The sequence below is a fragment of the Zeugodacus cucurbitae genome, chromosome 6 (assembly GCF_028554725.1).
Source record: "Zeugodacus cucurbitae isolate PBARC_wt_2022May chromosome 6, idZeuCucr1.2, whole genome shotgun sequence".
Lineage (NCBI taxonomy): Eukaryota > Metazoa > Arthropoda > Insecta > Diptera > Tephritidae > Zeugodacus > Zeugodacus cucurbitae.
The window spans coordinates 63770015-63794482 of NC_071671.1; the positions used below are offsets into that span (position 1 = coordinate 63770015).

The following is a 24468-nucleotide window of genomic DNA, read 5'->3' on the forward strand; positions in this document are numbered from 1 at the left end:
TGGGACCAGCTGGGGGTGATGTATTATGAGCTGCTGAAGCCAAGTGAAACCATCACAGGAGATCGATACCGAACGCAATTGATGCGTTTGAGCCGAGCACTAAAAGAAAAACCGCCACAGTGCGAGACGCGATAAAGTCATTCTCCAGCTTGACAATGCTCGGCCTCACGTCGCAAAAGTGGTAAAAAAATGTTTGGAGACGCTGAAATGGGAGATTTTACCCCACCTGCAGTATTCTCCAGATGTTGCTCCATCTGACTACCACTTGTTCCGATCGATGGCACACGGTCTAGCTAACGAGCACTTCAGTTCTTATGAAGAAGTCAAAAATTGGTTTGATACTTGGATCGACTCGAAAGATGGCGAGTTCTTTTGTCACGTTATACGCATGCTGCCAGAAAGATGGTCAAAAGTAGTAGCTAGTGACGGCCAATATTTTGAATATTTTTATACTCTCGCAACAAAGTTGCTAAGAGAGTATTATAGTTTTGTTCACATAAGTGATCAGGGTGAAGAGTGGAGTTCAAATCCGGATGTCTGTCTGTCCGTCCGTCCGTCCGTCCGTCTGTGCAAGCTGTAACTTGAGTAAAAATTAAGATATCTTAATGAAATTTGGAACACTTATTTCTTGGCACCATAGGAAGGTTGCTTTCGAAAATGAGCAAAATCGCCACGCCCACAAAATGGCGAAAACCGAAAACACATAAAGTGCCATAACTAAGCCATAAATAAAGCTATGGAAATAAAATTTGGTATGAAGGATCACACTATGAAGGGGCATATTTGGATGTAATTTTTTTGGGGAGGTGGGCGTGGCTCTGCCCCCAAATAGGTTTTTTGAACATATCTCGGAAACCAATAAAGCTATATAAACCAAACTTTCTGCACTCTTTTTTTTTAGTCACTTCTTAATACAGTCCAAAAATGAAAAAAATCGGATAATAACCACGCCCACCTCCCATAGAAAGGTTCGGTTGAAAAGTACTAAAAGTGGGTTAACTCACCAACGAATAACGTCAGAAACACTAAATTTCACATAAGAATTGGCAGATGGAAGCTGCACTCAGATTTTTTTACAAAATGGAAAATGGGCGTGGCGTCGCCCACTTATGGGTCAAAAACCATATCTCAGGAACTACTCGACCGATTTCAATGAAACTTGGTTTGTGATAGTTTCCTTACATCCCAATGGTATGTTGTGAAAATAGGCCAAATCGCTTCACAACCACGCCTACTTCCTATATACCAGAACTTTGAAGACGATCTGAATCCTTTACTTTACAATATATAAAGTAAGCACTAGTGAAGATATCGGTGCAGAACTTTGCACAAATACTATGTTAACAGTGTGGCAGCCCCATTCTAAAAATCGCCGAAATCGGACCATAGGTTGTCAAGGCCCCATATATCGAACATGAGGACCTCGGTGCTTCTAACCTAATATTATGGTTTCCAACTTTCAATGGACTTTATACAATATATATGACGAATATGTGGGTCAAATTGTGTATTATATAACATAAATAAAGTTAAATAAATAAATTGCGAGAGTGTAAAATGTTCGGATACACCCGAACTTATCCCTTCCTTACTTGTTATACAATAAATCCTTAAATTTACTAAAAACGGCGGAAGCAAAGTTGTAGACCGACAACAGCACAATTTTATACACTGAATAAAAACTTATTATATTTAGAGAGAAATGGCAACTCTAAGCAACATTTTTATCAAATGCTCAAATGTAGTATTACTAAAATTCTATACACTTAAAAATTACTTAAATTGGCTGTATAAATATAAAATAATTAGCAACCCAATTTTGATGACGTAATGCAAATACTAAATTTTCATATATTTCATCTACATATACTATATGTTCTTACATATGTGGATTATTTACGTATCATTTCAAATATTGCGAAAAATTGCTTTGATTCGAAAAAAAACACAAAAACGACAACATTTACAGCCGCTAAAAATCAAACAATCACAATTCTAACCCAGCTGAAGGTATCAAGCTCATATGTATCTGACTCCTTTAACATGGTTTATGCTGCGCTGCATAGAGCTAGGCACTCTCATATGTATGCATGTTAGTGCGAATCATTGCAAATAAACCGTTAGCGATATGTATGCGCAGAAACGCAACGTAAACAAAGCAGAATATACACACTATGATTCGCCGCTGCTATTGGATTGTGCGCCATGTAGATTCCTGTTAGATACTAAACGCATTCAAATGCATAACTGTATTTATGTATGTATGTATGTACAACAACAATAACTTTGGTGTTATGCTCGACAGCAAGTGCAACGCTTTTACGATAACATTCGCTAAGCAAAATGCCATTTCTGTATAGATAGATAGTCGTGCTTGTAGATTCTGTTTAGATTTTTTACCAGTTTGTTGTTGTTATTGTTGCATATTTCGCTATTTCACTTTATTATGCTGTCACATCGAGAGCACATAAATCAAACACTAGATTTGTGCTGGCAGTGACAATGCAATTTCAGCTCAACATTCTGTGCTGTGCGCATTTGTATTGTAGCGGCAAATACTTTTATTGTTGTTTTTTTTTTTTATTTTTTACTTTTCACTATTTTCTTTGTGATTATTACACGTTTCGTAAATATCTCTCAACGATTTTGCATGCACTTTGCCAATTTTCACACCTTTTACGTAATATTTTTTATGAAAAAAAAAAATGAAATTTTTTTGCAACATTTTTGCATTCTCTTTTTGCCGCTGCGCTTCATCGCTGCTCTGCTGCGTCACACATTTTCATATTTTCAGCACAACTTCATTTATGTGATTTCGCAAATTTGTTTGAATGCGATTTGCACTGAGCTTACTTTAGTCATTTTTATTATGAGTTTTTTGCGCTCAGTTGCTGCTGTTGTTATTGTTGTTGCAACGAATTGGCAGCAAATATTCCATTGGGCATGTGGCAAACAGAATTGAGTTGCACTTTTTTTTGTTATGCAATGGCAATGCAATTTGCTGCGCACATTTGGGTTGGCTGGGACGATCGGAGGATTGAAAATAAAGTTTAGTTAAATTGTTGCGTATACGCAGTGTTGCAATTTGTAAAAATCAGCGGGGAATCAGTAAGGATTTTATTTTGCGTAAAGAAGATGGAGTTTGCATGAGAAGTTTTGGGTGATCAACTGTTGATAATGATTGTTGGGATGATATTGGCAATTTTTGGCACTGCGTGAAGTGGGTGATTTTGACAATTTTGGATTCATGTAAGACCGTTAAAAATACTAAAAGAAAAGTTAATATACATATGTATATTAAAAATATATTCAAATTATAAATTTTAAATAAATAAATCTAAAATATAAATCTATAATAAATCTAAGAAGACCTTTTTCAATGAGTATAAGTTTAGGCTATCGGGTTGCCACCTGATGTTTTAAAAAAATTTCAAATTATAAATTTTAAATTTTAATTATCTTGGGCAAATTAATCGTTGTTTTTTTTACAGAAGAGATATTTCGGCACCATATTGAGTTATAGGGTTGCCATCTGATGTTTTAAGAAAATTCAAATTATAACTTTTAAGTAACTTGGATAAATTAATTGCTGTTTGTTTACAGAAGACCTTTTTCAATAAGATCTAGAACAAATTTAGGTTATCGGGTTGCCACCTGATGTTTTAAAAAAATTTCAAATTATAAATTTTAAATATCTTGGACAAATTAATTATTGTTTATTTTACAGAAGATCTTTTTCGAACAGCTATGGCACAATATTGAGTTATAGGGTTGCCACCTGATATTTAAAAAAAATCAAATTATAACCTTTAAATAAGTTGGACAAATTAATGAAATATTTTCAAGAGCTTTTTCGTTAAACTTTAGTACAAAATTAGGTTATAGAGTTGTCATCTGATTTCATTAAAAAAATTTAATTCAATAAATTTTAAATAACTTGGACAAATTGCTAATAAAATAATTACAGGAGAGTTGTTTGAATAAACTTTAGTAAAAATTGTTTTATAGAGTTGCCAACTGATTTTGTTCAAAAAATTAAAATGAATAAATTTTCAATAACTTGGACAAATTGATAAAAAATATTAATTGAACAGTTTTTTTTATAAGCTTTAGTACGAAATGAGGTTACAGGGTTGCCAACTCGTCTTTAAAAAAATTTTTTTTGAAGTAAAAATTATTTCAAATTGATATGGGAGTCCTTCACGAAGCCAGAAATATTCTCATTCATACTTGGTATATACACATGTGTCCGTAATTGAACGAGGGAAGAATTTGTATGACGCAAATGCAGACTGCTGTACATATTTACAATTATATATAGAATAAGAGCCGTTACAACTGAGAATCTGGCAAATCTAAGTAAATAATATGACCTTCACGAAAGCAATACACGTGTATAAATACATAATAAATTGATTGATGGTGATCATTTAAATGAGAAACCAGATTTAATGAAGAAATGTGCTATTTTTACACTTAATAAATGCGAAAAAATTGTATTTTTTAATAAAAAAAATATCTATATTTGTATTTATTTGACTAATATGACTAACATGCAGCTAATATATACCAAGGCGTAACAGCTTAAGCCACGAATAGTGCCCCAAATTATAAGTCAACAAAGCATTTGTAGGCAAATACGAAAAAAGTGTACACGTTTATTTAGGCATACAATTTAGCCGCAAGCATTAACCCTTACTTAACTAACAAAACATACACACAAATACTTACATATGCACAGCACAACAATAACAATTCCCAAAAAGCAAAAGGTGAACCGCAAAACAAAAAGAAAATAAAAAGAAAAAAGAATCACTTACCTAACTGTCAAAGCAGTTCCCCATTACGCATTGTCCGCAATGATTTGATAACATTTAGGGGTAGGAAGCGTGCAAGCTCAATTGCTTGACGGGGTCACGGTTTGGGGTTGTTGGTTGTGGGAAAGTCAAGAATTTGGTAGCTACAGAAAGATAGACTTAACGTCAAATAAGCCATTTGAATGTCGTGTATGTAGACAGCGAGCAGTCGGTTAAGCTAGACGACAAAGCAATAACAACAAGTAAGGAAGGGCTAAGTTCGGGTGTAACCGAACATTTTATACTCTCGCAATTTATTTATTTAACTTTATTAATATTATATAACATACAATTTGACCCACATACTCGTCATATATATCGTATAAAGTCCATTGAAAGTTGGAAACCCTAATATTAGGTTAGAAGCACTGAGGTCCTCATGCTCGATATAGGGGGCCTTGAAAACTTATGGTCCGATTTCGGCGATTTTTAGAATGGGGCTGCCACACTATAAACATAGTATTTGTGCAAAGTTCTGCACCGATATCTTCACTAGTGCTTACTTTATATATTGTAAAGTAAACGATTCAGATCGTCTGCAAAGTTCTGGTATATAGGAAGTAGGCGTGGTTGTGAAGCGATTTGGCCTATTTTTACAACATATCATTGGGATGTAAGGAAACTATTACAAACCAAGTTTCATTGAAATCGGTCGAGTAGTTCCTGAGATATGGTTTTTGACCCATAAGTGGGCAACGCCACGCCCATTTTCCATTTTGTAAAAAATCTGAGTGTAGCTTCTATCTGCCATTTCTTATGTGAAATTTAGTGTTTCTGACGTTTTTCGTTAGTGAGTTAACCCACTTTTAGTAATTATCAACCTAACCTTTGTATGGGAGGTGGGCGTGGCTATTATCCGATTCCTTTCATTTTTTGGACTGAATTAATAAGTGGCTAAAAAAAACGACTGCAGAAAGTTTGGTTTATATAGTTCTATCGGTTTGCGAGATATGTACAAACGACCTATTTGGGGGCGGGGCCACGCCCACTTCCCCAAAAAAATTACATCCAAATATGCCCGTTCATAGTGCGATCCTTCATACCAAATTTTGTTTCCATAGCTTTATTTATGGCTTAGTTATGGCTTAGTTATGGCACTTTATGTGTTTTCGGTTTTCGCCATTTTGTGGGCGTGGCAGTGGTCCGATTTTGCTCATTTTCGAAAGCAACCTTCCTATGGTGCCAAGAAATAAGTGTGCCAAGTTTCATCAAGATATCTTAATTTTTACTCAAGTTACAGCTTGCACAGACGGACGGACGGACGGACGGACAGACAGACATCCGGATTTGAACTCCACTCTTCACCCTGATCACTTATGTGAACAAAACTATAATACTCTCTTAGCAACTTTGTTGCGAGAGTATAAAAATAAATGTATATATAGTACACTCATGTTTGAGCGAAACATTAATAAAACCAGAAAATTACGTATTTGACATGGCTTCCACTTATACTACTTTTAGAAAAAAATATGCATTAATTTGAAGCAATAGAAGATAGAAGTAAAATTTAACGCAAATAAAGTGTATAATCCTCAATTAATTTCTTAAATTATTTACTTTTGTTTCTAATTTATTCTATGTGAAATATGAGGCGCAATATTTTTACTTAAAATCTGCTAAAGAAAATCAGTTGAAATATAAAAATAAAAATATTTAAATATCAGCAAATCCTAAAATCCACATAATCACACTTGATCCATTAATCAAATCATATTAATTGTGATATTTTTTCAATATTCGCCGCATTCCATACAAAATGTTACGTATACGCCCCGGCAACCACTGGTTGTTATCACAGCGCACTATATATGTATTAAATAAATCACATGCCGTATTACTAATGGATTTAATTAGAGCGTAAATGAAATATTTAAAGCGCTTTAAAGCCACAACTCATTAAGCATTTAACGCTTTTGTATGCATGCGTTGTCATTAAGCCCGACATTGATTGTGTGGCCCACACCCATGACTTTCGTTAAGCAAATATTTGCTTGTTATGCACTGTGTGTTTGCAGTTGATTTTTAAATTATCTCACTACATTTGTGTGCAAATATATCGTTGCTGCTGCTGTCAGCTGTTGTCGCATTTTGCGACATTCAATGGTGATTGCGTCTGATTTGGCTCACCTTTCAAACTGTCGCTCTGTCTGTATATCTGTCTGTCTGACTCTTTGTTTCGTTGCTTGAGTTGTATTTTATAATTCTTTCCTCCACGTTTTGTTTTGTTTTGCATGTCGCTCACCTTTGACGTTCAATTTATCATGCTGTCGCTTGCAGTGAAAAAATTAGTTTTGCTGTTCACATACTCTTTTATATTTGATGCATGTGAGTGCAATTTTCTGCTTTGGATTATTTGTTTAAGTATGAAGGGTGTTTGAAAAAAAATGTTTTCATTTAACAAAAATTGATTTTCTTATAAAAAAGTTCGCTGGATTTTACTGTAGCAATGGATTTTCAACCATCACCTTCTCTCCACCTTTTCATTCTCACTCAGCCCATTCACTTTAATTTTTCTATTTTCCTCGAGCTTTATTAAATTGTCTAAATATTTTTGGGTGCAAAAGCAAAGCAGAGATTTCTATTAAGATAAACGAAAGCAAAAATTTCAAATAGGAATCTCCGACATGTGTGTGTGAGAAAATATTGCGAAACAGAAATGTCAAAATACAACAAAAACAAAACAAACACAAATTGGCTTGTGAAACAATGAAACAAATGCCACAACAATCCAGTAAAATATAAGCAAAATATCAAAAACAAGTAAGGAAAGGCTAAGTTCGCGTGCAACCGAACATTTTATACTCTCGCAATTTATTAATGTTATTTTATTAAGAAAACACACAATTTGACCCATATATTCAGCATAAATATATTTCACATATTAACCGATTTATAAACTATTGAGCTCATCTTATTTTTGAAAATCCTATAATTAGGTATTCCCATATATTCATATATAAGGGAAGTTGTGATCCGATTTTAACTTTTTCTGGTACAGAGACACACTATTAGAAGAAAAATATTTCCTCTGAATTAAATTAAGATACCTGATAGATTTACCGAAATTTTCGGTGAAAAGTTACTATGGGGCACTGAGTTCTTCATATTCGATATCCGGGGCATTGAAAAGTTATAGTCAAATTTCGGCGAATTTTTCACAAATGATGCCACAGATCATATACAGTATTTGTGTAAAGTTTTATACTGCTATCTTCATTGGTTCCTTATGTATATACATATTATAAAGTGAAGGAATAAGATGGAATTCAAAAATGAGTTATATGGGAAGTTGTCGTGGTTGTGAACCGATTTCGCCCATTTTCCACACGTGTCATCAGGGTGTCAAGAAAATATTATATATCGAATTTCATTGAAATCTGTCGAGTAGTTCCTGAGATATGGTTTTCGACCCATAAGTGGGCGATGCCGCGCCCATTTTCCATTTTGTAAAAAAATCTTCAGTGCAGCTTCCTTCTGCTATTATTTCTGTGAAATTTAGTGTTTCTGACGTTTTTCGTTAGTGAGTTAACCCACTTTTAGTAATTTTCAACCTATCCTTTGTATGGGAGGTGGGCGTGGTTATCATCCGATTTCAACTATTTTCATGGTGTGTGGTGAGGTACGTAAGAGAACCGACTGCAGAAAGTTTGGTTTATATAGCTTTATTGGTTTGCGAGATACATACAAATAACCGATTTGGGGGCGGGGCCACGCCCACTTTCCCAAAAAAATTACATCCAAATATGCCCCTTCCTAGAGCGATCTTTTATTCCAAATTTTCAATTTCCAAGTTTCGTTAAGATATCTCAATTTTTACTCAAGTTATCCGTTGCACGGACAGACGGACGGACAGACAGACATTCGGATTTTGACTCGTCTCGTCACCCTGATCATTTTGATATATATAACCCTATATCTAACTCGTTTAGTTTTATGACTTACAAACAACCGTTATGTGAACAAAACTATAATACTCTCTTAGCAACTTTTGTTGCGAGAGTATAAAAAGTGTACGAGCTGCCTGCCACACCAAGCATTTAACACAAGTCATTTCGCTGTGGCAGTACGAAGAGTCGAGCAGCTCACTTATTATTAGCCAACAATTTAGTTAAGATAAGCGAGTGCAAAATAAGGTTGCTGACAAAGGGAATTGCAGGAATAACGGCATAACCTCTGCGTAGCATGACAGCATGACTTTTGTTTTAGCCTAGCGTTTATTGCTGGCATGACATCAACAAATTATGGGATTGGCTATGAATTAGACATGCCTCTGCATGTGTGTATGTGTGTGTGCTGCGTTGCGATGGTGCTGGGATAAGGTTAAAGGAAAACGGAAGTGTACGAAAAATACCAATATGCGTTGCGGTGATTTTAATCTAGCAATTGCTTGCAAATATTCTGTCTTTTTTTGTGTGGCACAAACAATGGAAGTGGAAGAAGGAGCACAATGGTTTGGCGTAGTGGATAGTGTATAGTGTTTTGGATATTATTTTATTATGAGAATTTGGTACACCTGTAGACTGTAGTATTCTTTATATTCTCTAAAAATTTATGTAGAAAAGTGGGAGAGCTTTTAAGTTCTATGGGTTTAACTGGTTCTATAACAAGCTCCATAACTTTTAAGCTATTGCTTAATATAGAATATTGAATTAAATAAAGTGATTTCATAGGAAAATAGATAAAGTGTGAATTTCATATATAATATATTAATCAGTATAATAATTATTTTTAAGTTGTATAGCGATTCACTATACTCTCTTAGTTACATTATGTTCTTCCTACTAATGCCTCCTTACAGACTCTTTCCTTCAAACCAAGTTTTTGTTCTATTTATGAGGAGATTGGATCTATTTTCGATGCTTTTTCTATTTATATTCTTATTTGAATCTTTTTGCATGGATTTATTCGATCCCAACTACTCTTTGTTCCAAAGTCCCTTAAAGGGCTACACCAGTGTACTCTTTGAAAAATTAGGCGATTTTCGTGATTTTTTTTTAAAGGAAAGTACTTGATTGAATGTTTCGAAGTTTTTTGGACATTATAAGGTATTTCACAGCTGTAAGTACTAAGGATATCTTTTACAAAAATATTTAAAATAGTTATGTTATTTTTTATATAGTTATGTGCTTCCTTCGAAGGTGCCAAAAATAGTTCCCCTACTGCCGACATGATTCCGACCGAATGAGTAACGGAAACAAAAATATTTAAGAAGGTTATTTAAGTTGGGGGTATTTCCTATACGATGACCAATGATTTTTATTATACATTAACAAAATGGCGTAGTTCCGAAAAAATTGTCGTTTTTTAAGGTAAAAATATGGTCGTTTTTTAATGCCAAATTCAAAAAAAATCCAAAAATTAAGAATATTCAAGAATACTAAGTTTAAATTTGAAGTCGATGTGTAAATTTCTCGTGGAGTTATGATATGTTCTATATGTTTTTATTATGTTTTCAAAAATGTCTTTTCGAGAAAAACACGTTTGAAGTTTCGACTACAAAGGTTTGTATCTGCGAACGGTCGCTCTTTAGAACGCTTCCATTAAAAAACTATTCAAGATACGACCTTGCTGAATTCCCAAGATATTGAAAGTATATACTTTCGCATAAGCATAATAAAAAATCGATTTTTTGAAAGTGTCACACTGCTCCTAATTGAGCTGCTCACACCGAGCTAATTGATTAATTTACCGGACTCTGCTCGATTTAAACGCTTTTTAAGATCGGTTTATCATACAAAATAAAATCTCCATTTTTTGTAATTGAATTTAAATCGACTTGAAAATCAAATGCAACTCTCAGGCAGAGATGTATGATATACGTTCTTTGTCTGCGATTGGTTGAATTTTTCGATAAAAAAAGCTACGGTAGATGTCGCTGCTGAAAAATATTAATAAGCTGATGAAACTTACCAACTTCTTATGAAAAACAAAAACAAAAATGTATAACAGCTGATCGGTTATCGAGCAGTCGGCAGTATAAAAGGCAAAAAAGGGTTTCTCAATAAATATATAAATTAATCAATTTATTTGGCTGTCTAAAAACGCTATTAAGTCCGGACCAAGTAGTCCAGGTGCCGTTTCTTTTCGTCATTTAACGACAGATTTTATTGTTGTTGTTGTAGTTTTGAGTATTATAATCCATGTAATCTAACGATAGATTGTGAGACGAACGATATCTGTTCAATAGAATATCCAACGTGAAATTCGATATAATATTAGCTTAATCGTTTAATTAGACTCTAAATTGCTCTATCTTCCACTATGAAATGATGGAAATGATATTTGACTCTCACAAACAGAATATTATTATCATCCTTCGTTATCACCTTCTCTGAAACGTGCTAGCAGTGAGATTGCTTGAGAATAAATTATTGATGAACTAACTGTTTTTTGTTAGTATAGTCGGCGCCATTTTGAAATTAAAATACATTTTTGTTTTACGAAAACGAACAATTTCTGGTTACGATGGTCGAATTCCACAAGTTAATGATGGAAGCTTCTATTATAGCACTTCCAAATGAATACTTAATTCACCAAATTTAGTCGATGTAGTTTTGGTTTTCCTTTAGTATAAGAGAGTATGGTTTAATATTTCTAAAAATGATTTTCATCCAAAAAAAGTTGAAATTTTCTCAATTTTCGAACAAAAATCCGTTAGCAAATGTTTATTTCTCTCATTTTCAACAGTCAATATATATGCATATGACTATATATCTACTATCACGCACAAGCAAGTTCCGAGCAATAAGAATTTCGTTACCCCAACTTCAAACATATATTTCATCAAAAATAATCCGCTTAAATGCTTGTGTTTACAGTTAAAAATGTTTCGTTTTTATTTCATTTTATATAAAATCCTTGAAATACATAAATCACAAAATCCACTTAAAAGTTTTGCAAAGCTGTGTCAATTTGCCGAAGAAAGCAACAGGCAAAAAAAATGAAAAAACCAACAACTAAAGAGAAATGCATTTAGTTAAATAAAAAATAAAAAAAAACATGAAATAAATGCCATAATCAGCAAAACCGCAAGAGCGCATACAGAGTCAGGCTCCCACACACGTATCTTATATATATCTACAGGGAGTGCACATGAAAGCTGAGCACGTCTCTGTGTATGCGCTGTGAGCCTTGCTGTTTCACATATATTGAAATGCTTAAAATTAAATAATTGCAAAAACAAAGTACATAACAAGCCAAGCAGTAAATGAGGTAATGAGTTAATATGTGCGTGTGTATATGTGGAGCTATAAGCTCACATGTGTGTGCGCCTGAATTTATGTAAACATGCGGTTAGTAATAGCAATAGAGTTGAGTTGGCAAAGTGGCTGCGCTACACAAAAGCAGAATAGCACTCTAGCCGCTTACTGCGCTCCAAATCATGCTCCTCTCCGCTACACTTCAATCAAAAGTTGCTTGACTACAGCAGCAGCAACAACAACAACAACAACACTCGCTTCCGCCCATTTGAATTTGATGTAGCAGAAATAGCTAGAGTTGTAAATACATTCATATACATGCTAATCTCTACATAAAGCTCTAACGCCAACAACAACAACAACAAGAATTAGTGTTACAACAACAACAACTGCACATGGTTGTAGTAGTAGAGTGAGTGAAGTGAGTTCACGCGGTTGCCGGCAAGCATTTCGATTCGTTGGAGTACTTGCGGTTGCATGCCTGGAAAAGTTGGCAACTTCGGCAGCAGCTGCCACATCAAGTGAACAGCGCCACACACTAGAGTGCACAGCACACACACACACTCACATATAGACTTAGTTATACATTGAGTTGGCGTACCGCATGCGTAACCACTAACACATGCTTATGTGTGTGGATTTGTTGTAAATTATATATATAGATATATAAAAGCGCATACAAAGTCTATACAATATATTTAATATTTGATTCATGTATTCCACTCACACACACACACACACACACCCACACACACACATACATAAACATATATATTTAACAAATTTTGTAAGCTTTGCTTGTCCTGCTTACTGTTGCTTCGGCGTCGCGTCAAATTAGTGCTGCACTGTGAAGCATGAAGTGGAGTTATACTTGTGGCAGCAACAACAACAATAGCAACTGTTGGCAGCTACTTTGTATGCCAAGCAGCGCCAATGTTTGTTGTTGTTCGAAATTAATTTCAACATTCCACTCATGTTTTGCTTGTACTTAGCGCTATTATCAAGCTTTTGTTTCTCGTGTGTGTTTTTCGTTGTTGTTTTTAGCCAGCAGCAGCCGTTGTGTTGGCTTATCTGCAATAATTGCACTTCTGACTTTTTTTCTAGATTAATCGACCCGTCAATTGGGTGGATTACGGGTTTAGCAATTCCATGCCCGATTCAGCACAGTGCACGCTGGAATGTGCGTGCAATATTTATTATGAAGATAATTTTTGAAAATGGAAAGTTTAAGAAGAAACCATTAATAAGGGGTCTTGATAATTTTTTGAAATTTTTTTTGTTAAGAGTTTGATTATTTATAGTGCTCTAAGATATCATGTGACGTTAGGTTAGGCTTTTTCGGATTAAAAAAATTACCCTGTGGATCGGCGAATATCCTTTTTTGCTATATTTATTTACGGTTTTATGGAAAATATGCGTATTAGGGGTTACTAGTTTTTTTTTAAATATATATATTTTAATAAAAAATTTTACTAAAAAAAATTTTGTTTTTGTATCTTTTTGAACATTTCCTCTCATTGAAATCCTTATTGTGACATAAAAAGTCTCAGTTTTAGTTTAATTTCTATGATAAACAAGTAAGGAAAGTCTAAAAAAAATTTATAATTTCCAAAGTTATAGCTGTCTGTGTTGACCCGGTTTCAAAAAAAGGTCCTTGCGGTGACAATCATAAGTCCTTGGAGTTTTGGGCCTGATCAAAGTTTTTTTTTCAAAAATTAACAAAATGGCGACCTCAGGAATTTTTTTTTTTAGATTTTTGGGAAAAAATCAGCAAATAATTGGTCTTAAAAATCTAAATTTTTGAAAAAAAATCCTCTCATCAGGCCTGAGTTTATTATATATTCTAAAAGCTGTAGGAATTTCATTAAAATCTACTGAGCGGTTTTCGAGTTACAGTTGTCACCACAAAAAACCTAGTTATTATCGGATCAACTTCAAATATTTTTAAGATATTACACTTAACGAAAATGTAATGAAAAAATATTTTTTGAAAATCCTGACTACCCGTAACCCCTTAATATAACACACAATTTGACCCATACAGATGGCACAAAATCCAATAGAATAACGAAAATCATCATATATGGTATATGAGGGCTGAGGTAACTTATAAACCGATTTAATTAATTTTTCCTATCAAGCTACACTATAAAATATCTGAAAGATTTACCGATATCTTCGGTGAAAAATTAGCCTAAGGCACTGAGTTCTTCATATCCGATATCCGGGAAAGTTATACATATGTGTTTCGATTTCGACAATTTTTCCACAAGTAAAGCCACAGCTCAAATACAGTATTTGTGTAAAGTTTTATTTCCCTATCTTCATTGTTTCCTTATGTATACATTATAAAGAGAAGGAATGAGATGGAATTAAAAATTGATTTATACGGATATTAGTCGTGATTGTGAATCGATTTTGCCCATTTTCCGTGCTATCAGGGTGTCAAGAAAATATTATACACCGAATTTCACTGAAATTGGTCGAGTAGTTCCTGAGATATGGTTTTTTATCAATAAGTGGGCGATGCTACGCCCATTTTCAATTTTGTAAAAAATCTGAGTGCAGCTTCTTTCTACCATTTCTTTTACTTGTACTCTTCACTTTTAGTAATTATCAACATAACCTTTGTATGGGAGGTTGGAGTGGCTATTATCCGCTTATATCAATTTTTATGGCCAACCTTCTATTTTCAATACCAACCTTCTCAGGGTGCCAAGTTTCGTCGAGATATCTTAATTTTTACTCCAGTTATCCGTTGCACGGACAGATGGGCGGACACACAGACATCCGGATTACAACTATACTCGTCACCCTGATCATTTTGATATATACAACCCTATATCTAACTCGTTTAGTTTTATGACTTACCCACAACCGTTATGTGAACCAAACTATAATACTCTCTTAGCAACTTTTATTGGGAGAGTATAAAAATACAAAAATGTGGCAACCCTGAAATAATTTAAACTTATTATCACTAATCTCATATTTACATATTTTGTATTTATTACAATTATGAAGTATAACAAAGGTGGCAACTCTGTTAAATTTTTGATTTGAGTGGAGCTACTTGAAAACTTTAAAATTTCATACAGATATACCAGATTTTTTAATTTATTTATTACCTTAAGTTAATTTAAATTAGGTGGCAACTTCATAAAATACTATTACTGTTAATATTACCTTAATTCACTGTAATTATAAAATTTATACATTTTTAAAATTTTACTTCTTAAATATAGATGTATGGCAACCCTCTTTTATTTTATTTCGAAATTTCAAACATTATCAGCTGATCGATTAGCCTTAAATTTATCTTATATTCTGAAAATTATTAATAATTCCGTTTCTTTCTCACTTTTTTTCAGACATCGACTAAATAAAATTGGTAAGTCTTCGAAAATTATGTTAAAACTATAGTTATAATAATTTTAGGTATTTTTGTAAGCAATTAGAATGCATTAAAAGTAACAGGATTAGTTCAAAATAATACAAAAGAAAATATTTAATTCTTTTAATTTCATAAAAATTTCCTTCTTTATATCCTTAATAAAAGCTAGCAAGTAAGCCAATATTTTTTATGACACGCTGTATATATCATACAAACACATTGTAATAACCTCTACGAAATGAATTACAACACTTTGCGCACGTTTATGCTCACCTGCTACCGTCTTATTTTAACCAGCTCTCCGCGTGCGCTTGAAGGACATGCACGTGCATGTACATTCGGTGATACATCCTTGATATTTAGCCAGCTGCTAACCATATTTTTTAACCTCTACTTTTCATTGCTGCTTAGCAGATAAACCGGGAGACAGTGAATTGCAGCACTCATTGCTGCGAGTTAGTGTAGAGATTTGCTTTCATGTTGGCATTTTCCTTTGGTATAATTTGCTCTGTAAACACACTTTTATGCGCTGAGTGGGCAAAATTGCCGCACGCGTACATTTTGCGCTTTGCTTTGTGCTTTTCCTCTATCTACTTTAGCATACAAACAAGCTAATAATAATTTCATTATGCCGCATTTTAGGCGCACACGCATGTTCGCCACAACAACAACAACAACAACATTCAAGTCATAAATATGCTTTTGTGTGTGTGTGTGCTGTATCTAGTGCTTTGTAAAAATGCTAAAGACTACTTTCTTGTGCGTAGTTATTCACTTGAGTTCTCCCACTCTCCAATGTTAGATGACAAAGATAGCGGCATATTTCTTTAACACCTAAAATTATGCTGGCTTCACGGACACGGTTGCTTACATTCAGTGTTCACTAGGCTGTAGTGTGCTTTAAGTGCGTATTCTTGTAAAGCGTAGTAACAATAACTTGCGTAATTGCGCTATTATTCATGTCCATGTGTTGAGCATTTGTTGTTAAGTGCGCATTTGAGTTGAGGGAGGCAATGACAAGGTGCTGGTGTTAAAAGCGTAGAAATATGTCAAATGTTAAAGATATCTCATATCACATAGTCATGTGACAACATTTTTTAGGGTGTCATTTATACCTCCTATCTGTATTCCATGGTCTCAATCTCAGTTTTGATGGCTGTAGAAGCAACAACAGTGAAATTTGAAGATCTGATTCTTGTTCCGATTCTACCTCTCTAGTTGAGATTATCCTTGCCTTAGAAGAAACACTTTCAAATTGTTCTTGAGAACACAATTTTGAAAATCATCTATAAGAATAATATAGACATATCTATTATAGTTTAGAGTGTGTAATATACTATAGACCAGTTTCTTATCACATCTCATAGAGAGCTATCGGAGTTCTACCAACATTCTTTTGATTTTGCAATGAATATGTGAAGCTATTTGGCTTACTTGGTCTCGTCACGACCTATAAAGGATATCTGAAGCCTATCTATATGTACGAGGTGTGTTCAAAAAATAACGGGAATTTTGTATTTCCAAATATTTTCTACTATGCTAATATACATGCTTATTTTGTCCGTAGCAGTGTTTGTCAGCCTCCACACCTTACTCCGTATGACAAACATACTAGAACTGCTGAAATAGTCAAAGGCTATTCCATAAATCGAGTTTGAGAAGTGTTTTGTCGATTGGAAGAAGCACTGGCATAAGTGCATACTATCGAATGGGGACTATTTTAAAGGCGACAACAATAAATGTAGACGAAGGAATAAATATTTTCTTCAAAAAAAAAAAAAAAACAAAAACTCCCGATATTTTCTGAACACACTTACTTTTGATTTTGCGATGGATATCTGAAGCTAATTGACAAATTTTGTCTAGATAGTCCTTTGCGGTATATATTTTTTCTGACCGATGATATTAAGGGAAAATCTGAAGATCGACATGGATGTCTTATCTTAACATATAGAAGCCTGTTACCAACAATGAATCAGTAAATATTTTCTCCTGACCTTTGGCAGATTTTTCGGTTTTCATGGACTAAGCACTTTATAGCTTTTGGTCTCTCAAAAATTCACCAAAAAACATATTCGAATACTAATGACGTTTTTATATTTACATTTCATAGCTTTTCGTTTATTTATTCTGTTGTTTTTGTTGTGGCTAACTTTGTTTTCTCCATTTAGCTCGTATTTTTTGCCAATTTGGCTGTACACAAATTCCACTATTTACATACAACTAAACGAAATGCTTGAGGACTGGTGCCCACTTGATGAGTCGAACACTGCTTCCGCCTCATACACATTAGATCACACCAAAGTACATTAGCAGTCACAACTCTCTACACCCCCTGCAACCACTTACATACTTTGTGTTGGCTAGCAAACATTAGCGCAGACTATGTCAATGACTCCAAGCCCACGACAACGACAACAACGACGATGAGAACGATGAGGACGACTGTTATCAAAGTTGACTGGCATGTGTTGTAGCGTATTTCCGTTTGTTGCGCATTGCTTTGGGGTAATTAAAAGCCGAGTATACGCAGTGTAGTACATCAGTTGTGTTGTTTGATGACTACTACTCCTAGCTAAAGGCTAGCCTAGCTAGCTACCAAGCGGCACAGTAGAGAGCCTATTGGAGTGCAGGAGTGATGGAGAGCGCGTGTGTGAGTAATTGCTGGCGTTGTTGGTTGGTGTGTGAGTGCCTGCTCTGCTGTAATTGTGTTTATGTAATTGGTTGACAGTATGCTCGTTCAATTTAAAACAAATGCACAATAAAATTCTTAATTATTTAGGCACAATTTAGTTGATTAGTCGGCAGACTTGTGTTGAGGCGCGGAGTGGTGTGTATGAGCGTGTCTAAAGACACAATATTTGCGAATAAGATGAATTGTTTGTGGGTTGGGTTGAGCTGTTGGATTATTGTTGGTGATGTTGGTTGATTATTTTTAGTGCTTCATAAATTATTGTTGAGGTCATTGAACATGAGTTTAATGTAACACTAATTATTCATATTTTTATAAGAATAGTCATATATATTATATATATTTGATAAAGTTTGGGACTTTAGAAATTATTTGAAAATCGTATCCTTCGTGATTAAAAAAAAATATTTAAATTTATTACCATAAAATAATTCACAACAAAAAAATATTTAAATTTATTACTATAAAATAATTTACAACAAAAAAATATTTAAATTTATTACTATAAAATAATTTATAACAAAAAAAAATTAAATATATTGCTATAAAATAATTTTCAACGAAAAATTAAATTAAATTTATTACTATAAAATAATTTATAACAAAAAATTAAATTAAATTTATTACTATAAAATAATTTACAACAAAAAAATATTTAAATTTATTACTATAAAATAACAAAAGGCAAAACAATAATTTAAATAACAAATCAAAAGCACAACCAGATTACCAGGAAGCCACAAACTATATTTATTTATACAATTGTACTTCTAATCTTTATAATTAGTGCGCTTCCTAACCCACTCCATCATGTACAGTTAAAGCTTTTAATTTTGGATTAATTTGAGCCTGATGCGCCACAAAGCACGGACATACATAGTAATCAACAAAATAGCAGTATAATTACTATTTTAAATGCTCACACACACACACACCGACAGAGCGCCACAACGTGCAACAATCAACCAACAGCAATCAAAGTGAGCACAACAGTATGCACATGCAAAGTTTCAAGCATCAACCATAACAAGCAGAGAGTGTGAATTCCGCTTAAAATAAATTTAATATAATTAACTATGCTCCAATTGCAAGCAATTTATTGTTAGGCGCTTACGTCCATTACACCCAGGACCTCATTAGTTGTTACGCTAACAGGCTGATTGTGCAGAGAGCAAGCGAGTGAGTGAGTGAGAGAGATGGTGAATGGAGAAGGTGTGTCAGCTAGTGTAGAGACTAGCGGGCTTTGTTGCTGTGAAGCAAAAATTTACAAAATGCCTTTGAGTAATTTCCTACAAAAACATAGACATTTCTGGTTGCCAAGCTGTTACTTGAGTACGACGTTGAGGCAGATCGTGGCAAGGATGCCTCTCACCCTAACGCTACTGTTGTGCATTAGTGGCATTTAGTATGCCGTAATTTGGTAGGTTACCAACATGAACTGACAATAGCTGTGGTGGTTGCAAATTAGTTATGCCTGGCTGCTGGCATTCACCGATTATTTAGTTTGGTTGTGACGAACGCCTAAAGTTTAGTAGTAGAGACTGTGGACGGCTTGAATGTATTCGAACAGGTTTGCTGGACAATTGTTGTGGGCCTTTCATTAAGAATTTCTGCTTGGTAGCTTTGCTTGTTGCTTTGCTGTTGCTTACGGTATACTATTTTTTTTTGTTAGATTCCTCAAATTTGCATCACTGCTTGGCATTTCTGGAATAAAGCCCTGCAGCGCAATTTATAGTTGCACTGTGAAACCTGAAATACATAGGCCGCCTGCATTTGAGTGTTGAAGTATTTGAAGCGGCGCTTTTGTTGTAATTGCAGTTGAGAAGCAAGGTAAAGGCAAAATGTGTGGTTTTTAATTTTCTCCTCTAAGCGCCACATGACGTTTCTAAAATAGAAAACCTGCAGAAATTTAAATGAGCAACACAAAAGGGAGGCTTTTAACACTTTGCTGTTGCGCACACATAATAAAGCATAAATAAAGGCAAGAACAGATGGCAACCATAAATAGTGAGACCAGCAATGTCGTTGAGTGCAGTTAAAAGTGTTGTCAGCTCATTGCCGCTTGCAGCTGGGAACAACTAAACGCTCATACATTTCTATACATTATATAAACAAACCAGCTCTCACCAACAGCTCACACGTTTAATTTAGTGCTTTAGCAGCGCAAAAACACCGGAAATTGTTATAAAACTTGTTAGAAAAGTTTTTCGCTTGTCTGGATGAAGAATTTTATTTTTTATTTTTTTTTGTCAGTTGTGTGTGTGCAGTCACGAGTTTAATCTTGCCAATACCACTGGCCGCACAAATCGATTTTTTTCGCCTTTGTTGTTTGCCAAACAAGTTCGAAATTCTCATATGCCAGGCAAGCTTGTACGTGTTGATATATGGTGCAGAAAAAATTACTGTTAACAAGTGAAAAAATTAAAAACAGGAAAACCAGGATATTGCGAGGATATGTCAGGTGCAACAGCGTACACGTACATATGTTGCTTGCTTGTGTCTGTATAAGCTCTTGATTTTTCCGGTTTGTGCGGCACGAATGTACATGAGTAGCATGCAGTTGGGGTAATAGAAAATTTCTAATAAACAAACACGACAAGCATATGCCGAAAGATACAATATTTTTTTGTTTATCAGCAAAAAAACTAAAATTGAAGTGGGAAAATTTGCGATCAGCAAAGAAAGATTGAGGCTGACAGCGTTTGAAATCGATTGAGACAACTAATTTGGGAAGAAAAATAATGGCATTGAATTGGTATAGAAAGAGTGTAGAAAATAAGAAGACTAGTAAATGTAATTAATTTCTGAAATGAAAAAAAAAAGAAAGCTAAAGGATCATAAATATGAACAGAAAAGGGAAGTAAAACTAACAAACATTTTTTTCATTTTTTCTATGATACAAATATTGACAAGCAAAAAATTTGGAGTTGTATAAATATGAACTGAAAAGTGAGGGAATCAATCAAAAGCTTCTTTATTTTTTTTTTGTTAAAAATATACTAATCTTTCTCATTTAAGGGTAGATGTAACTGCCTTTTTTCGCCAGATTAGGTAGAAATCAATTATGTTCATGAAATAACGTAGATAGAATGACTTTATTTGATGATACGTTATGACCTAAAGTCAAATTTAATGACATTAATTTGATAATATTTTATGACATGTAAATGATTCAGTATGAAATAAGTTGTCAGTTTCAACTGTCATAACATTTGACAATTCAACTGACCCGCACAAATTTCTTTACTATTTTGTCAATTGATAATATTTCATGACATGTAAATGATTCAATATGCAATAAGTTATCTGTTTCAACTGTCATAACATTTGACAATTTCACTGACCCGCACAAATTTCTTTACTATTTTGTCAATTGATAATATTTTATGGCATGTAAATGATTCAGTATGAAATAAGTTGTCAGTTTCAACTGTCATAACATTTGACAATTTCACTGACCCGCACAAATTTCTTTACTATTTTGTCAATTGATAATATTTTATGACATGTAAATGATTCAGTATGAAATAAGTTGTCAGTTTCAACTGTCATAACATTTGACAATTTCACTGACCCGCACAAATTTCTTTACTATTTTGTCAATTGATAATATTTTATGACATGTAAATGATTCAGTATAAAATAAGTTGTCAGTTTCAACTGTCATAACATTTGACAATTTCACTGACCCGCACAAATTTCTTTACTATTTTGTCAATTGATAATATTTTATGACATGTAAATGATTCAATATGCAATAAGTTGTCTGTTTCAACTGTCATAATATTTGACAATTTAACTCACCCGCAATATGTGGTCATAAAGAGCTATAAAAATTAAGTGAAAGCCATTTTGATTCATTTGACGATAATTGTCATAAATTTTGACATAACGTAAAACGCACTGACTGTTATAATAACATAATTCTGACATGACTGACGAATGACAAGTTATAATGACATAATTATGACATAACTGACGAATGATGTTTTGACTGGCTGCTTCTAAGTCGGTTTAAAGCTTCACAATTTAGATTATGAGCAAAAGTAAATAATGAAAGTTTTGTATCTGCTAAGCTGGCTTCACTGTTCCATTTGACAAAGGGAAGCACAGCAGGGAACCTGTAGCAAGTATTATGCAAATTTTTTATAAAAAAAAATATGATATTCTATGAATTCATTTCTCACTATAAAATCTCACTGAAAATCTCATTAAACAAAATTTTTCTGATATTTGCCAATACGTATGAAGTTCGATGAATTATTTTACTATCAGCAAACTGCATTTCCCTTGAAACTGCTTAACTTAGTAGCAAGTGAACTACAAAACGTATGCAAATAGAAGGTTCTACCAATAACGTTTTTTTACAAATTTTCAGTAAATCCCCATTACTTTTTGCTTTACCGTTATACAAAATTTATGCGTAAAAAGGTTATTTGGCTTACTTATCCATTATATTTAAGCTGGAAATCGAAAAGTTTGACTAACATTTTGTGCTCTATTCCCATTTGGATATTTATTGGTAGTAAGCAAAGTTCTACAATACCGAGTTTTGCATACGCATACATATGGAAAATATTATACATCCAAATACATACAAGTTAGCATAATACATAGAATTAAAAGTTTTTAAACCAATATTTACATACTTACATACACACTTACCTACAAACTGATGCATGTAGGTATATAATACTTGCAAAAAACTTACGAAAAAAACTTTGAAGAAGCTTATGAAATTTGAGCACCTAATTGGAGTTTTTGGATTGACAGTTCAACCCTCGTTGCGTAGCTGTCATGTTGACCTCTCAGTTGCGCTTCAGCATTGTTTGTATTATTACATAATGTCTAACTTTGTTGTATGTTCTAAATGGATTCGGTGTAATTTATATGCTTCGATGTGTTTATATTGATTGTAGATGCTTTATCTAAAATTTTGTGTCTAAATAAAGGGTGCTTCCATTTAAAATTTTATATTTTCCTTGTCAAATTTGAAACATCAGTCGTGTTTTATGAAATATTCAGGTAAAAAATTTGAATTAATTCTTCGCTTATAGTAAAATCTTCCAGCCTTTGAGAATGAGACTTAAAATAGGTAATAGTCCCGATGGTATCATACTTTTTTTCACACCCTTTTCATGTTTTGTAAATTTTTATATATGTGTAATCGTAATACTATATATGTATGCTCAAGGGAGTATGGTTTTCGGGTGTGAGGAGCGAGGTTCTTTGACTGTCATTTATAAAATGAGAATTCGTAACAAAGAATATTTGACGAATTCTTGGCAGAAAGGATAACATGAGTGCGAAATAAATAATTACTGAAAAAGTAATATACATCGGAAAAAGGAAAAAATATATTTTAAAAGTAGCAGCAAGTCTTGAACCCTCAATTTTGATGCTGACTATAGCTAATGATTGTAATATGCCTACCCATATTATTTAGTTTACGCATGAGAAATAATTTGATATGATGTGAAGTTGGCTGCGATTGCCAATATTTTTGTATGTATTAAACGTCCAAATAATAAAGTTGACCAAATATTCAAATATCTGTCAGTTGTTGATACAAAAAAACCCATAACTTTCTTATATAAAACCACGGAATACATAGTAAAATCGCGCAAAATGGTATCCATGCAAATGAATTTGGATTAGTTTGCAAAAAGATTGGATAAAAATAAACCAGCAACATAAAAGCTTTGAAAATCCACAACAATCGACGTGCCATTCCACTTTCACCAGCTTCACACGCGCAACAAAAGCCAGTTGCTCGCAGAGCGGAATGAATTCCGTAAAGTTTTGCGTGAATATTTGGCGCTTCTTAGCTGTTTTTTGGTGTTTAGCTGACAGAAAGTTTCCACGCTTGCGGCATACGCAAACGCTTAGCCATTTTGACAATACAAAAAGGAGAACTTCGTGAGCATTCGCCAATTTAAGTGAATCTGAGTGTGGAATATAAACGAAAACCAATTTGCGGAATTGTCTAAAATAGCAGTAAAACTTAGAGCAATATAAAACGCGGCATGCAAACGAAATGTGAAATTGTTGTGAAGTACAGAAAGTAAGAATATATTTGTACATTCATATATACATTAAGCTTTGGAAATTTTTTCGTAACATATAAGAGTTTTTCCGCACTATATTTCGTGTTTATATACATATATATAAAGAAACTAATTAATTAAAAGAAATAACATTTATTTTTCACAATCGTAATTCTATCATTATGACAGTCGAATGACGATGTGTGAACATTTTTCATTTTCAACGCGTTTTAGATTCAATGACAACACATTAAATGTCTTTGCTCGCTAAATTCAT

General features: G+C 33.6%; 1 protein-coding gene across 1 annotated transcript in view; it reads left to right on the forward strand.

Annotated features, from left to right (window-relative positions):
- The window catches only part of LOC105209397 (uncharacterized), a 187054-nt gene that overhangs the window by 62389 nt on the left and 100197 nt on the right, over positions 1-24468 (forward strand). Inside the window, exon 2 of the mRNA XM_029038455.2 lies at positions 15430-15449. The gene's annotated coding sequence lies outside the window, so the exon portion shown is untranslated. The remainder of the gene's footprint in view (positions 1-15429; positions 15450-24468) is intronic.